This window comes from Zalophus californianus, chromosome 12 (assembly GCF_009762305.2).
Source record: "Zalophus californianus isolate mZalCal1 chromosome 12, mZalCal1.pri.v2, whole genome shotgun sequence".
Classification (NCBI taxonomy): domain Eukaryota; kingdom Metazoa; phylum Chordata; class Mammalia; order Carnivora; family Otariidae; genus Zalophus; species Zalophus californianus.
The window spans coordinates 24,259,473-24,273,789 of record NC_045606.1 but is presented as its reverse complement, the minus strand read 5'-3'; the positions used below and the strand labels follow the sequence as shown (position 1 = coordinate 24,273,789).

The following is a 14,317-nucleotide window of genomic DNA, read 5'->3' as shown; positions in this document are numbered from 1 at the left end:
GCAGGGACTGTAATTCCTCTCCTGGAATCCTAAGCTCTTGTGAAGGTATTTTCATGTGTAGGTAGTTGTTCAGATTGATGTTTCTGGGACAGAATGGATACTAGAAATTTCTAAAACTGCTATCTTGCTGACATCATCCCTAATTAGTCTAAAGAGTTTATTGAAGTCTTTACAAATGGTTGCTATATAATTCTGTACATCAGAATATCAACATACTAAAATTTACTTGTGTTTGGAATTTGACCAAGATATTATAGCCTGTTGCTTACCAGCTCCCAACCACCCATCCTGTAAATCTAGAACACTTTCCCCTGTTGAAATGATCTTCATTTGTCAATAATTTTAAAAACATACTTGGGAAACCAGAGTGTAATTGTATATACAAAAGAAGGGAAATAGAGATATAGATTCAGATAATGGATGATCAAGTAAATTAGACTGGAAGATTCTTTATAGATCATCTGGTACAACTTCCTCATTTTAGCTAGGAAGCAGAAAGAGGACCCCAAAGTTTATTTTCTCAATGTCACGGATAGTAAGAGAACAGGGACCAAGTTCATGTTTTCTAATTCTGAACCTGAAAGGAATATTAAAAATCATTTAATCTAAATGATTAATTTCTCAGATAAGGAAATAGAGTTCCTTTTTTTTTTTTTTTTTTGGTGTACTTTGGCTTTTAAAATCCTAACCATACGATAATTTTGCAACATTTTACAGATATGGAACTGAGACACCGAGAGATTGCACAATTTATCCAAGGTCACGAAACTAATACATAACACTTGAATTCAGATCTACTTAATGCCATATAAATTTTACACTTAGGAACTGCTATCAGGGAAAGCTCCAAGAGTTTTCATAAAGCTTTCCTCCTGAGGTTTTCTGGGAGAAACTATAAAGAGTAGAAGTAAAGAAAGTTCTAAGCTTTGGATTAAAAGGGAGGAAAGGTGTTAGGGAACTCATTTACTCATATATTCATTTAAACACTTACTGGCCACTGATTATATCCAGACTTTGAGCTCAGCACAGGGATACAAAGATGAATAAAAACATGGCGTTTAATAGATGGTGGATTTGTTGAGAGGAGCTACACTATACATTAATGGAAGGGCTTCAATGGATAAGTAGACATTTTCTAATCATGCAAGAGGGAGAAAAGGCAGGACAAGCAAAAAGAACACCATAAATAAATTCAAAGTCAGAAGGGAACGATGTATTTGGAAAACCACAAAATCATTTTTGAGGAACTATCAAAAAGTGAAGGAAATGGATGGAAACAAGATTTTGAAGCCCCTTGCATATTTCTAAGAAACTTGAATTTTATTCTGTAAGCCAAAGAGAATCATTAAGTAACTGTAAGTAGGGGAAATGACAAGATAAGAGTTTTCACTTATAAAGGGTCATATTAAAATCAGTAAATTGGGATGAGAGTCGACAGAAGACTAATGAATACTGGAACGACATGAGGTTCTGAACTAACACTTGTATTCAGTCTAATGAGGAGAAGGTAGAGTCATTCTAGACAGAATTTGGAGTCATGGGACTACTTGCAGTTATGGCGGCAGCCATGGCAAGGGGGTAGGGTGTGTCAAATTGGGAAGCTAGTCCCTGGAGTCCTCCTCAGGAGTGGGAGAAATACTCCTGCAGCTTGTTTGATGGGGCTCTGGAGCCTAAAAGCAGGGGTAGGAAGAGAAGTAATGAAAACTGGGTAAGAACTGAACTGACAGCCCCAGTAAAGGCAGAGACAAAAAACACTAAAATCCAAAGGCACCTAGGACGGAGCATTTCTCTTATACTGGCTCTGGTTGAAGGGCCAACTCTAGTATAATGCTAACAAATAGCAAAGCAGGTAACAAGGGCACTCGCGGCCTTCAGATGCTATTAGGAAGCGTTTAATCTCCTAATTTCTCACGTTTCTCAGGCTGTGATTTGGCTCACAAGGTTGTGCGGAATCGGGGTAGCACTTCAGCATCATGGGGGTTGGGGGAGAGATGCAGGGGACAAGGTTGGGGAACAAAAGTCGAGAGACAGAGTGCTCTATTGCAAAGGCAGGGACCAGTAAGTAGGAGACATTGATCGTTTGCCTTACTTAGTCTAGGGTCAGTAACTTCGAGAAGGACCTTGTCAGGAATAAGCAGTAAGTAAAAAGATTGTATGAACCTGCTTTTTGGTGCACATATGTATAATTTGTCTTGTTTGGCCAGTGGGTGCATAAAACGTAAATGCATTAGGACAGTTTAAAGAGGTATAGGATAAAGAAAGAAAGAGAATCTAAGCCACTGGAAAACAAGACGACTCTCCAAGAAATAATCTGAGTAGTCTCTGCAATTAAAAACAATCACCTCTGTTTGCCCCTAAGGCTGATATGCTCTGGAGAAACAAGGATTAGAAACAAGCAAGAGGAGAAAGTTGCCAGTTAATTCTGGCATAAGTCATAACAACTGTTTTAAGATTATCTGTGGTGTGTGAAGAGTTTGCAGAAACACACCAAGTGCAGGAATGTTTCAGGTAAGGAAAGTGATTGGCCTTAATCCTCTTTTATTTCCATTTAAAATAGGTATCTCTTGCTAAACTGAGCACACAAAAATACAGTCTTACACAATGCATAGCGCTTCCCATAGCACACACACACAAAAAAAGATAGCAGGAAGGGAAAAATGAAGGGGGGGGAATCAGAAGGGAGAATAAACCATGAGAGACGATGGACTCTGAGAAACAAACTGAGGGTTCTAGAGGGGAGGGGGGTGGGGGGAGGGGTCAGCCTGGTGATGGGTATTAAGGAGGGCATGTATTGAATGGAGCACAGGATGTTATACACAAACAGTGGATCATGGAACACTACATCAAAAACTAATGATGTATGGTGACTAACATAACATAATAAAATTAAAAAAAAGAGTGGTATATTTAACAATATTCCAAGTGTCTTAAATATTACATCGTGGAAAGTATTTTTTCCATATGTGACTTATGGAATCAAGTTTAATTTGTAGCCTTATCTTCTCCCCACTGCCCCCATCATCTGTGTCCCATCCCAACCCACAACACCTCCGCTATAGACTTATAACAAGTTCTAAAGCAAATTATAAGCATGTGGCACTTGTCAATGTTTCTAATCATCTTAAATCTACACATTACTAAAATATTGAATATTATTCAATCATGAATTTGAATCACTTACTAGATATTCTTTTAAGCAAAACTAGTCTATTATGTAAAAGAAAAAGAAAGATTATCCCATTTATTTTAGGAGGAATCTAGAATATCTAAGGACAAATTTGGCATATTTATTTTTAACCACATTAATTTAAGTTCAGCTTAGACCTATTAGAAATACTTTGATTTATAGTTAATTCTCAACTCCAATATTCTACAATCTCTGATTAAGCTCTTTCCTTAGTACTAAGTGGAAAGACCCCCTAATTTCTCCACAAGAAACTTTCCCTAGGGAAATTAAGATTTCATTCCATTTACTTCACATCTGTCAATGGTATATTTTTTCATTTCTATAGCAAATTTGTTTTTATAGTATAAATGCAAAGAAATGAGTCAATTCCCTAAACGAGTGCACATTATAGTTATACAAAGATTGATCTCTTGCTGTTCTTACTGACCATCAAAATACTAGCATAAAATAAATGAAATCTTATATTAAAATACTCCGTGCATTGACCATACCCTCGGGCTTAGGGAGAAAATTACAAAGAAACTCTATTAGAATCTTATCACCAAAGTAGTGGAAAGTGGATTTCATAGAAGTAGGTTTCATTACTGAAATAACAAAGAATTTTGTCCTGAGAAAGAGAAAATTGCCCCTGATGTCCAGGACCTGTCCAGCTGCTACGTGGTAGGTCTTGTTGTCTCCGGACGCTGGCCTGGTACTCGCAGCCAGGCCTTGGTATCCGCTTGTCAAACATGAACAATTTCATAGAATATCGACACGGCCACTGTATGATCATGACGGGTCATGACAAAAACAAAATTCTCTGATTGTGTCTAAACATAGACCAATAATCGGGGTGCCTGGGTGGCTCAGTCGGTTAAGTGCCTCTATTTGGCTCAGGTCATGATCCCAGGGTCCTGGGATCCAGCCCTACATTGTGCTCCCTGCTCAGCAGGGAGTCTGCTTTTCCCTCGCCCTCTGCCCCTCCTCCCTGTTTATGTTCTCTCTCTGTCTCTCAAAAAATAAAATCTTTAAAAAAATAAACAGACCAATTATGAATACTAAGATAAGACACAACCCACTTTCCCAGATAATAAGGATCACCACTGCTTCTGTGTCAACTGCAGCCTCAGCCAGTCTCATCTTACTTCCTCCTAGATAAGATTTATTAGACACCCAGTTGCAAAATTATCCTGCTTCCCTACAACGTCCAATTCAGACCAAAGCTGTTTCCTTACCCTCTCCCCATGCCCCTGCCACCCAATCACCCAATCAAAGTCCAAATTCTATAAGAGATTCTTTCCAATACCTTTCTGAGACATCCTTGGTTCCCTGTGGTACTTTGCCCTCTTTGCCATTAGTAATCAGCTCAACTTGTTCAACTGCAGGTGTCTTCCTGCTCGTCTTTGGCTAAAGAACATTGACAATTATAAAGTATCTCAAAAGCTTGGCTCTTCATGCCACTGTTATCAGGAGGCTCTGACATATTTGGTACCACAATCCCCCAGAATGTTGTAGAAAACCAAATGGAACTTTAAGGAAGGAAAATTAGAAGATGCCATAGTGATGAGGAACAAGAGAGATGATTATGGTCATGCAAAATGGCATTAAACAAAGATTTTGAGGTTAGAACAGCCGTATCAAATATAGAATAAAAGAATATGCCAAAAGAGGAACATAAGCCAGGGCTCGGGGAGGACAAGACACATCAAGAGCTGAAGGACATTGAAACACTGAAGAGCTTTATAGTCCTGCTTCAAGAGAAGCTAGAGGAGTATGTATAAGTCTTTATTACCAAAATCCCACTAAGTGGCAGGAGTCTCAGCCACTACATGGACAATATTATACAATTCTAATATCTACAAAACATAGAAATAGCTATAATTAGAAAAATAATGACCCTCCCAGTAAAGGGCTATCACGATAATAGGTTGATTTTAAACAACTTCTTAAAAGGGATTAAGATTAAAGTCTGTATTTAAAGGGATTACATTTTGATGGTAACCAGTAAGATGGGAAGTATAGGGTGTGGGCCGAGATTAAGAAAACAGTAAGAGCGATCATGTTGCTGGTGATGATGAAGCTAATTACAACAACGACGTAACAACAGATTTCTTTAAAAGCAGGCATTATGAGAACCAAGTTAAATATTTTCGGTTATTCACATGCACCCCAATTTTTTTGAGAACTACTGTGCTAAATCTAGTCTGATTTAAACAGCTGTTAAAACTGAGCGGAGTACTAAGAGATAATACTTCTCACTCTCTAGTTTCCAACACTCACTTGCTAGTCCCTGTTTTCCAAAAGAAGGAAGGACATCAGACTCTGAGTTTGGCTTGGCCATCATCGTGTTGTCCTTCCCTAATCTTGTCTTGCCCTTGACCCTTTGCCTACATAGCAAGCACCTGCTGAGCAGTCATGCCTGCAACCTGAACCAAGCTCTGATCGGGATCCCTTTACCACCACATCACAGCCCAGGAGATAGGAAGATTCTTGCTCCAGTCTTTTTGCAGTTATTTTTACAGGTTCTAATACTGGATCAGTTTCCCTATCAAACTCCTCCTCATTCTTGAAAATTCCAGATTACTTTTGAGGCACTTTCCTATCATAATCTGAATCATTAACTTTGTTTTTCACTTAGACTTTTATTTCTCCAGTGACACTGGCAAATGTTTCTGTAGCCTCTGCAAGAATATAAAATAAATTCCTAAGGTATTCTTAGTCTGGACTTCTAATTGGGATAAAATGCGAGAATGAACAAAACAAAAAGCTGGTATTTCCCCTCAAGGAGCTCACAGCATGCCTAGGAAGATAAATTTGTAAATAGACAATTATGATACATTGTGACACCTACACCCAGGTTGGGAGAAGAATGGTGGATGGGGAAGGGTGATGAAGGACATTTTGGTGGAAGGAGTGTTATCTTACTTGAGAGTTCTACAATACAGTTCCAGGTGAAGAAAGTGGGAGAGGATAAAGGGAGCAAAGACATTTCTCCCCAAATACGTGTGTGTGTATGTACATACATAAGAAAACACACACTGACGTTGTGGCTGGATGGCTCTGTCTGTTAAGCCTCTGACTCTTGACTCCACTCAGGTCATGAGATCGAGCGCCTGCCCTGCCACCCCCCAACCGCCATCTCCCGTTGGGTTCCACAATCAGCAGAGATTCTCTCTCTGCCCCTTTACTCCATGCTCTCTAAAATAATAAATAAATCTTAAAAAAAAAACATGCTGAGGAAATATAGCTATTTTGAGAAGGCTTCAGTACATGGTATGGACTTTGGAAAGACAAGACGACGCTAGAGAGGCACAAATGACAACATGAAGCCCTAATAAAACCCACGCCAGGCTGAGATGTGTGCCTGAATACCTAGGAATTCATTCTCTCAGGAAGTTCTCTTGAAAGCAATTTAGAGCTACTCAAGGATTTTAAAATCCTTTAAAATAATAAAATTCAGGTTTAGGAAGATGGCTTTGGCACGATGTGGAGAATAGATTGGATAGCAAGCCAGAGGAAATCTTTTGAAATAACCCAGGCAGAAAATTATATGGTCTGAATTAAAGCAATGGCTGGGGAGGAAGCAGTTGAGAAAGATTTCAGAAATATTTAGTAGAGATGGGGAGATATTTAGAAGGTAGCAGGAATAGCTCAGCCTTGCTGAATAATCAGGTAGGTAGAGGCCAAAAAAAAAAAAGGAAAAAAGAAAAAAAATCAAGAAAGAGTCCTACGTTTCAGGCTCTAGGAACAAGATGAAAGAAAAGAATGGAGAGAAAGTAAGAGGACTAGATGTGGGCATAGGAAGAGGTTGGGTCTATGCCATTTTCACCAAACTAGCTGCAAGATCCTGGGCCAGGTTCTTAATCTCTGTTTACTCATTCTTAAAATGAGGATAACACTACCCATGTCTAAATTATTGTGAGAAATAACAAGAGTTAATCCTTCTAAGCACTTATCACGTAGAAGGCACTTGTGTAAGTATCTTATGTGCAGTAACTTGCTGACTTTGAGCAATTGATTATCCCCATATTATGGATGAAGCACAGAGAGGTTTACCAACTTAGCCAGGGTCACAGAGCTGGGAAGTGACAGACCCAAATTTCAAACCTTTTCAGTCTGACTACAGAGAGGGTATTTCTGCCAATGGTTTACAATGCCTCTCGTCAAATACTAATCACTTTACATCATTATTATCCAAGTGGTTATAGTTTGTGGTTTCACTGGCAGGATATAATTACTTATTTAACCTATTCATTTGTTTAAAAGGTGTTGTGGGGGGTGGGAGGGATGGGGTGGCTGGGTGATAGACATTGGGGAGGGTATGTGCTATGGTGAGCGCTGTGAATTGTGTAAGACTGATGAATCACAGACCTGTACCCCTGAAACAAATAATACATATGTTAAAAAAAAAAAAAGAAGATAGTAGGAAGGGAAAAATGAAGGGGGGGGGAAATCGGAAGGGGAGACGAACCATGAGAGACTATGGACTCTGAGAAACAAACTGAGGGTTTTAGAGGGGAGGGGGCTGGAGGGATGGGTTAGCCTGGTGATGGGTATTGAAGAGGGCACGTTCTGCATGGAGTAGTGGGTGTTATACGCAAACAATGAATCATGGAACACTACATCAAAAACTAATGATGTATGGTGACTAACAACATAATAAATTTAAAAAAAATGTTTGCAGAGTCTATGTACGTACATACATTTTACTCAATACTAGGATCTAGCCATAGTAAGTGACACACTTATCTTGGGACTGCTTTCAGTTTAATTTTGAACATAAAATGTACATCATGAAACAGAAGACAAAAATATGGTTTTAAAGGGGTCAGATACTATCAACATAAGATGCAAAGCGTCCACATCGAGACCCTGACCGGCAGGCACTGGGGTCATAAGATAGATATTTGGGTGCTCTTGAACATATAGATTATTGGTGAAATGAAAAAACTGATAAGGTCACTTAGTAAGTGTCGATGGGGAAGGGGGCCCTAAAAAAACTGAAGATTCACAAGGAAACAGGGGACCATCACTTCAACGTCTATTAGGCAATGTCATAAAAAGCTCCTTTAACGTCTATGGGCTCGGAGTCCTCACTTGTAAAAATCAGTGGACCTTGGTTTAAGAGTATGCTAAGAATTCTTCCCACTTCTAATGTTTGCAGCTTTTGCTGTGAACAGTTGTGAACTTTGGGAGGCTGCCGAACGTCATCTTCTAGCTTTAAACCTCAGAAAAAAGCCAAGCTTCATAGCTGGCGCTCTGCCATGGTAAATAATTAGTAAGTCGTTTTCTTTTCACAAAAGACCATTCAGTGAGTTTCAGTTGCTTTTATTTACTCTACAGAATTTCAGCTTCAGAAATGTTCTTGCGGTTACTATGTACAGAAGTTCTGCATGGGAGATTTGAGAGAAAAGCAAAATGGCATCTCTATTACTTAAGAAGAATATTAATGGGGTAGAGAAGATAATGGGCATAATCACAGTAAGCTTCCTGAAGTTTGCCTCTTAGTACCAGGATTTACCTTTTTCCTTGCCTAATCCACCCCCCTTTTTTTCCCCTGACTTCATGGGGTAAAACATAAAACGTCACTGAATTATCGTAATAGGAGTGCAGGATAAGGGTGCAATACAGAGGTTTGGAAAACTGAAGGAAGAAACTTTGCAAGACACTCTCAATGTGGTCACGGAGGAACCCTGACCAGGGAACTGAGGAAGACAACAGATGACAACCACGCCTCTACCACCAGGGGGCCATTCCTTCCACCCCCGGGGAGGATTCTGGGGTTCTGCGTGACCAGGCTAGCAAACAACAGCTACTCTACTTGCTGTGGTTTCCCATGAAGCGTGTGGGAAGCGGAGAAACCATGATCTATGCCTGGGGACGGCTTAACAAATCTTGAGGAATGGGGCGCCTGGGTGGCTCAGGGGCTCCGTGTGATGTTTGCGGAAAGAATGGACACGCCTGACTGCCCCACGAATTCCTTGTGGGGAAGAGGAAAGTAGCATAACTGAGAGAAATGAGTGGGATTGGAAACAGAAGAGGACCCTAAAGGGGCAAACGCGAGGCTCATCAACGCCAGCCCATAAACATAGCCAGTTAAGAAAGGCTCATTGTTGGGGCGCCTGGGTGGCTCAGTCGTTAAGCGTCTGCCTTTGGCTCAGGTCATGATCTCCAGGTCCTGGGATGGAGCCTCGCATCGGGCTCCCTGCTCCGCGGGGAGCCTGCTTCTCCCTCTCCCACTCCCCCTGCTTGTGTCTCTCTCTGCCAAATAAACAAAATCTTAAAAAAAAAAAAAAATCTTGAAGATTACCATTGGACCCTGAGTAGAACAGAACAGACAGAACTACGAGTTTTTCTCCAGCTTTATCCAAAACTTGGCACATTTAGTAAAGACATCTCAGAGACTGAATGCAGAAGCAAGCACATCTAAGCTTTGCATGCAGACCGGGGTGGGGGGAAGACTAAGAAATCAGTGGTATTTGGTGAAATAAATGAGCTTCATGGACTTGACCCACGGGAGATCATCAGTGTGAGTTTACACACTTAGTGTTATGTGAATTACAGAATATTTGTGTATTACATTTTATAATTAAATTTTTAATAGATGATCTATCCTGTATGACAAAATAACAAAAACAAACCCCTGGGCATGCTGGGAAGGGCAGGATGGTGCTTGTTGTGGTAACGTGCCACGAAACTGCCTACCTAAGGATGTCGCACACAAAACACTGCACAGATCTATCACTTTATGGTAGAGATTTGTACTAAGTTGGATTTTTTTTTAAAGAGCACTAAGCCTAAGAGATGCATTTAAATGTTTAAATGATTAAAACTTCTGAAAATTTTAGTCAGAGCGCTTAGTGGAAGGTGAACATTTTGGGTTAGGAAAGATTTAGACATAATACTTTTAAATAAATGAGTAAAATCTAGCTATTGAGTGCTTACTATGTGTCAGACACTGGGCAGTGCTGATGCTCAGTTACAAATGACCCCTGCCTCCATGGAGTCGACAGCCCAGCCAAAGGGCCAACTCTGAGGGCACAGTGAAAGGCTTATCTCCCTTCATGGCATTTATCACCACTTGTGTCCTCCTGCCCTGTCATTGCCCCTCCATGTGTCTGCTGAGACCTAACTTTTGACCAAGCGGCTCTGAAAAGGAGGCAGCTCCTAGAAACTAGAAGTTTCCATAGAAACTAGACGTCTTTCCCTTCCCCTCCAAGAGACAGAGCTAAGATTTAGAGGAGTGTTGGTTCTCCATTTCAGATGAAACAGTTCAACCAAAAGTAACCCTAAGGAGCTATTGAACCCAAGGCTGAGAGTGCGCACTCAGTTATGTGATCATATTCCGGAGGGGTTTCCATGTGCTTTTTGTTAGTTACTTAGCATTTTAAGAATGCAATGCTCATTTGTAGGGACAATGGCAAGAAGTTCAGAGCGGTCAAAGGAAGCAACTCTGCCCAGTATCTTCTTTCTAGTTCTGTCAGTTTAACAGTCACCCGTCCAGCCTATCTTCTTCAGGAGATGGATGGTTCATTAAGGGGTCTGTTTGTGTGCATGGTGGGGAAAGTGTCCACGAGATCATCCTACATCTTTATCATTTACTAACAGGTTTTTTTTTAAACTTTCATCAAAAGGTTTCATTCCATATAAACAAGATTTAGAACAAGCACCTCGGCGGGGGGGGGGGGGGGGGGGGGGGGTTGCGGAGACACAAGCACCTGAAAAAAAGATCCTGGATCCTTAGAAACATCCAGCACAATATTGTTAATCATGTTCTCTAGAGCCTCCAACAGTGTCTGACACATAGTAAACGCTCATATGTATATTTTAACGAATGCATCAATGAATAAGTGACTCAGAGTAGTTGATTACATCGGGTTTGCTGTTTTAGGGTTCACTCTTAAAGTAAAAATACTTGTTGAAAAGATCCCTCTCACTTACTGCAAATTTATGCCTGCTCTAAGAAGATACTGTGTTTAGGGTCCATGCTATGGAAACACCGTCCTGAATAAATTAACTTTTATTACTTCATTTCTAAAACTTCCTAGATTGAGATGGAAGAATGACACTTTACAATGGCATCTGTTACATTTCAAATAGAGTAATAATGAAATTCCAGAATGGACAAGATGAGGCTGCACATGAATTTTGTTTAGACTGTGCTCTTAACTTTTTAAAACTACGACGTGACTACTAATATCCTTTTTGATTTCCTAAAAATTAAAGTGGGAGGAATAGAGCATTTATATTTGGAAGACTTAATGAGAAAAACAACATTAAGAGATGAAACTAATTTTGTTTTAAAACACAGTTCTTATTCCACTTTTAAACTTCACGAGCAGTGAACGAAGAACAATGCTTTTCTATTTGGGGACACTCTGGACTCCTTAATGAATGTAGCCAGGCTATTTGCTATGCCCCTCAATAATGCCTGCCAATTTTCTGTCATTTCCTCTTTCAGATGATAGTGTTTGTGTGACAAAGGTCTCCAAGTATATTTCAAAACATTTTAAACAATTTAACAATGTACCACCAAGCACCTTCTTTAAAGTGTTACTCAATTTCCGGCACAGTTAAATTCGTCAGAAGACACGAAACAGAATCCACCTTACCAACCTTCATAAAGCAATGGCTATAAAGTTCACTGGGAAGCCAGTGGTATACTCACTGCCTTTTGTAAAAGAAAAAGAAATATTAGTGGCTTAGTCAATTTCTGCACTTTGCTACAATACAAATAGTAAGATATAAATCTATGTTTCCTTTTATATTATCTGTGCACTTATGCTAGTTTAAGTCTGTTTCCTTTTTCCTGACAAACAGTTCATTGTTTATGATGGAGAGAATCACTCAACCCAGCAGAATTTAAGATTCCAGGAACCCGAAGAAAACACAGGGTCACTTCACCTGCAGTCACCTCCCCCTTCCTCACTTGAGACCTCTTCTTTTAGGCTGCGGGAAAGTGGTGATACACTTTGCAGTTTCATCCAAAGAGCAATCAAAAACATAAACGATGGACCAATAAAAGACATTCCCTTGTCATTCATTTTAAAGCATTTCTTTTGAATTTCAGAATTCTATGAAGCTTTGTTTATAAATACTAAGAATATTAAATTCCTTAATGAGTAATCTTAATTAGCCATTTGTGCTAAAAGCAAAATTAGCCAGTCACGTTATCATCAGTAGATTATTATGTACATCTTCACTCTAAGAAAAACATATTCGTCCATTTAACTGACCTACTCTGCAGTATTATACGGTCTTTACCACTGATTTGTTAGCCACATTAAAGCCACCCCCCCACCTTTTATTTTCCTCCAGCTTTTGCCTGACAGTGATTCTTCTGCGTTCAAGAGCTTACCTTTACCCAGGTGAAAATTGTTTTATTATCCTCAAGTGTTTGCTTTCTTTCTCAAACTCTCAGAACGGTTAGCTGCAAAGTTGTCATTGTCCTTTACTAAAGGATCAGATTCCAAATAATTAGTGTTTGCGTTGTACATCATTTGAAAATATTTCTCCTTTCTTTGTCAGGATTACAGGTGTCTCATGTATTGCCCTACAAATCCCACTTTCATTATTTAGTCAGGTGTACCTGAGAACAAGACAGGTTGCCTATTTCTCTTCATCTGATCCACGTCCCACCTGCGTTGCGAGTTCTCGCTCAGGGAGTGAACAAGAAGTTAACACTTTTGTAAGCGTCAGACCAAAATGCTCTCCCCAGAATTCAGCACAGCTCCAAGCAACCATTTCTCCAAAGAATAAAAGGAAATGATCTTTTTTAAAGGTAAAGAATTCTACCCAATTCCTTTTGAGGCTTTATAAAATAGCATGGGGTGTCAGAAGGGACTGTTTTTAAATCAGCATCTGGTTTTGTTTGTAAGCTAAGTATGTCTTTAAGTTTCCTTTCTGCATAAGTCACTCTATCATTCTCTGCAGTATTCTCTGATCTTATACAGACATACTATGAAACAACCCATGTAACAAAGTTCTGCTATGTGACAAAACCCCCTCCCTCCAAAATAAGATATCTGGTGCCCACAGTCAGTACAGTTTGTATGATCACCAGTGATCCATAAGTATATATATGGAAAGTTTTTTTCTTTTTTTCCTTCTAAGAGTCGGCTTATTAAGAGGATTGGATCTTTTAAATTATTTCTTAAGTATACTTGTTAGTCTTGACAGTGTGTCAAAAAACATTTTCAGAGTCCCATGAACAAAGGTCATTCAACCTTTAGTCTCATTTAAAAAAAATAAAAGTTTTTCCAATTTGGCAGAGAAAATTTTAATTGGCCAGATTTTTAGAGTGTCCTTTTCACAAGAATAGTATTTTTTAAAGCCTAGAAGAAGGTAAACAGAAATTAAAATAACTCAGACTAGATTGGGACAAGCCATATCAACTTAGAGAATCTAAAGGAATAAGATTTCCAGTAAAATTATCATTTTTGAAATAATTTACGTTTTCTGATACTTTCCAAGTCAAAGTCCTGAAAATGTGCAAATGGAAATATCATAGGATGAATTTGGAGACTAGTGGAAATGTTACAATTAAGTGTCATTTATTGTATTTAGTTGAAAGCTTGCAAATGTTAAAAGCATCCTAGACTAAATTATCACAGCAGATATGATCTTCTAAAAAGTTAAAAATAATAGTTATTAATATTTACTAGATGATAGCCCATCCACAACGAAGACACTTATAGCCACACCCCTAAGTAAAAATAATTTTGCTCACCAGCTTCTGGAGGAGCTTGCTTGCATAGATGTAGGATCAGAAGTCTGGCTTCAGAGACACTGTTGTAGGAGGAGACGCAGAAAATAAACACATGATTTCCACAGCACAGCAGCTGAGGACTCAAAAATGAGGCACAGGGTCTTGACCATTCATCTGTCTTTAAGGTTATCCTGACATCTGAAAGCCATTGACATCCTGAGCCTTCCAGCACTTTAGGCGCATGCCTAACACGAGATAAATATAGATCCCTGACACCTGAGCCAGATGGAATGAAAGTTAACTTGAAAAATCTCATTCATTTTGTGCTTCAGTTGAGGAAAATAAAACCTTTAATCCCTTTCCTATTAAAACCTTTTATGCCCCTTAAAAAAATAGTTTCTGTGCTTATGAAACATGAGAAATCAAATAATCATTAGTAATCA

At 39.2% G+C, this 14,317-nt stretch overlaps 1 protein-coding gene across 1 annotated transcript in view; it reads right to left on the bottom strand.

Moving 5' to 3' along the window:
* The window catches only part of CD36 (CD36 molecule), a 76,721-nt gene extending 62,697 nt beyond the window's left edge, over positions 1–14,024 (bottom strand). Inside the window, exon 1 of the mRNA XM_027573247.2 lies at positions 13,896–14,024. The gene's annotated coding sequence lies outside the window, so the exon portion shown is untranslated. The remainder of the gene's footprint in view (positions 1–13,895) is intronic.
* Between the last annotated feature and the right edge of the window lie 293 nt (positions 14,025–14,317).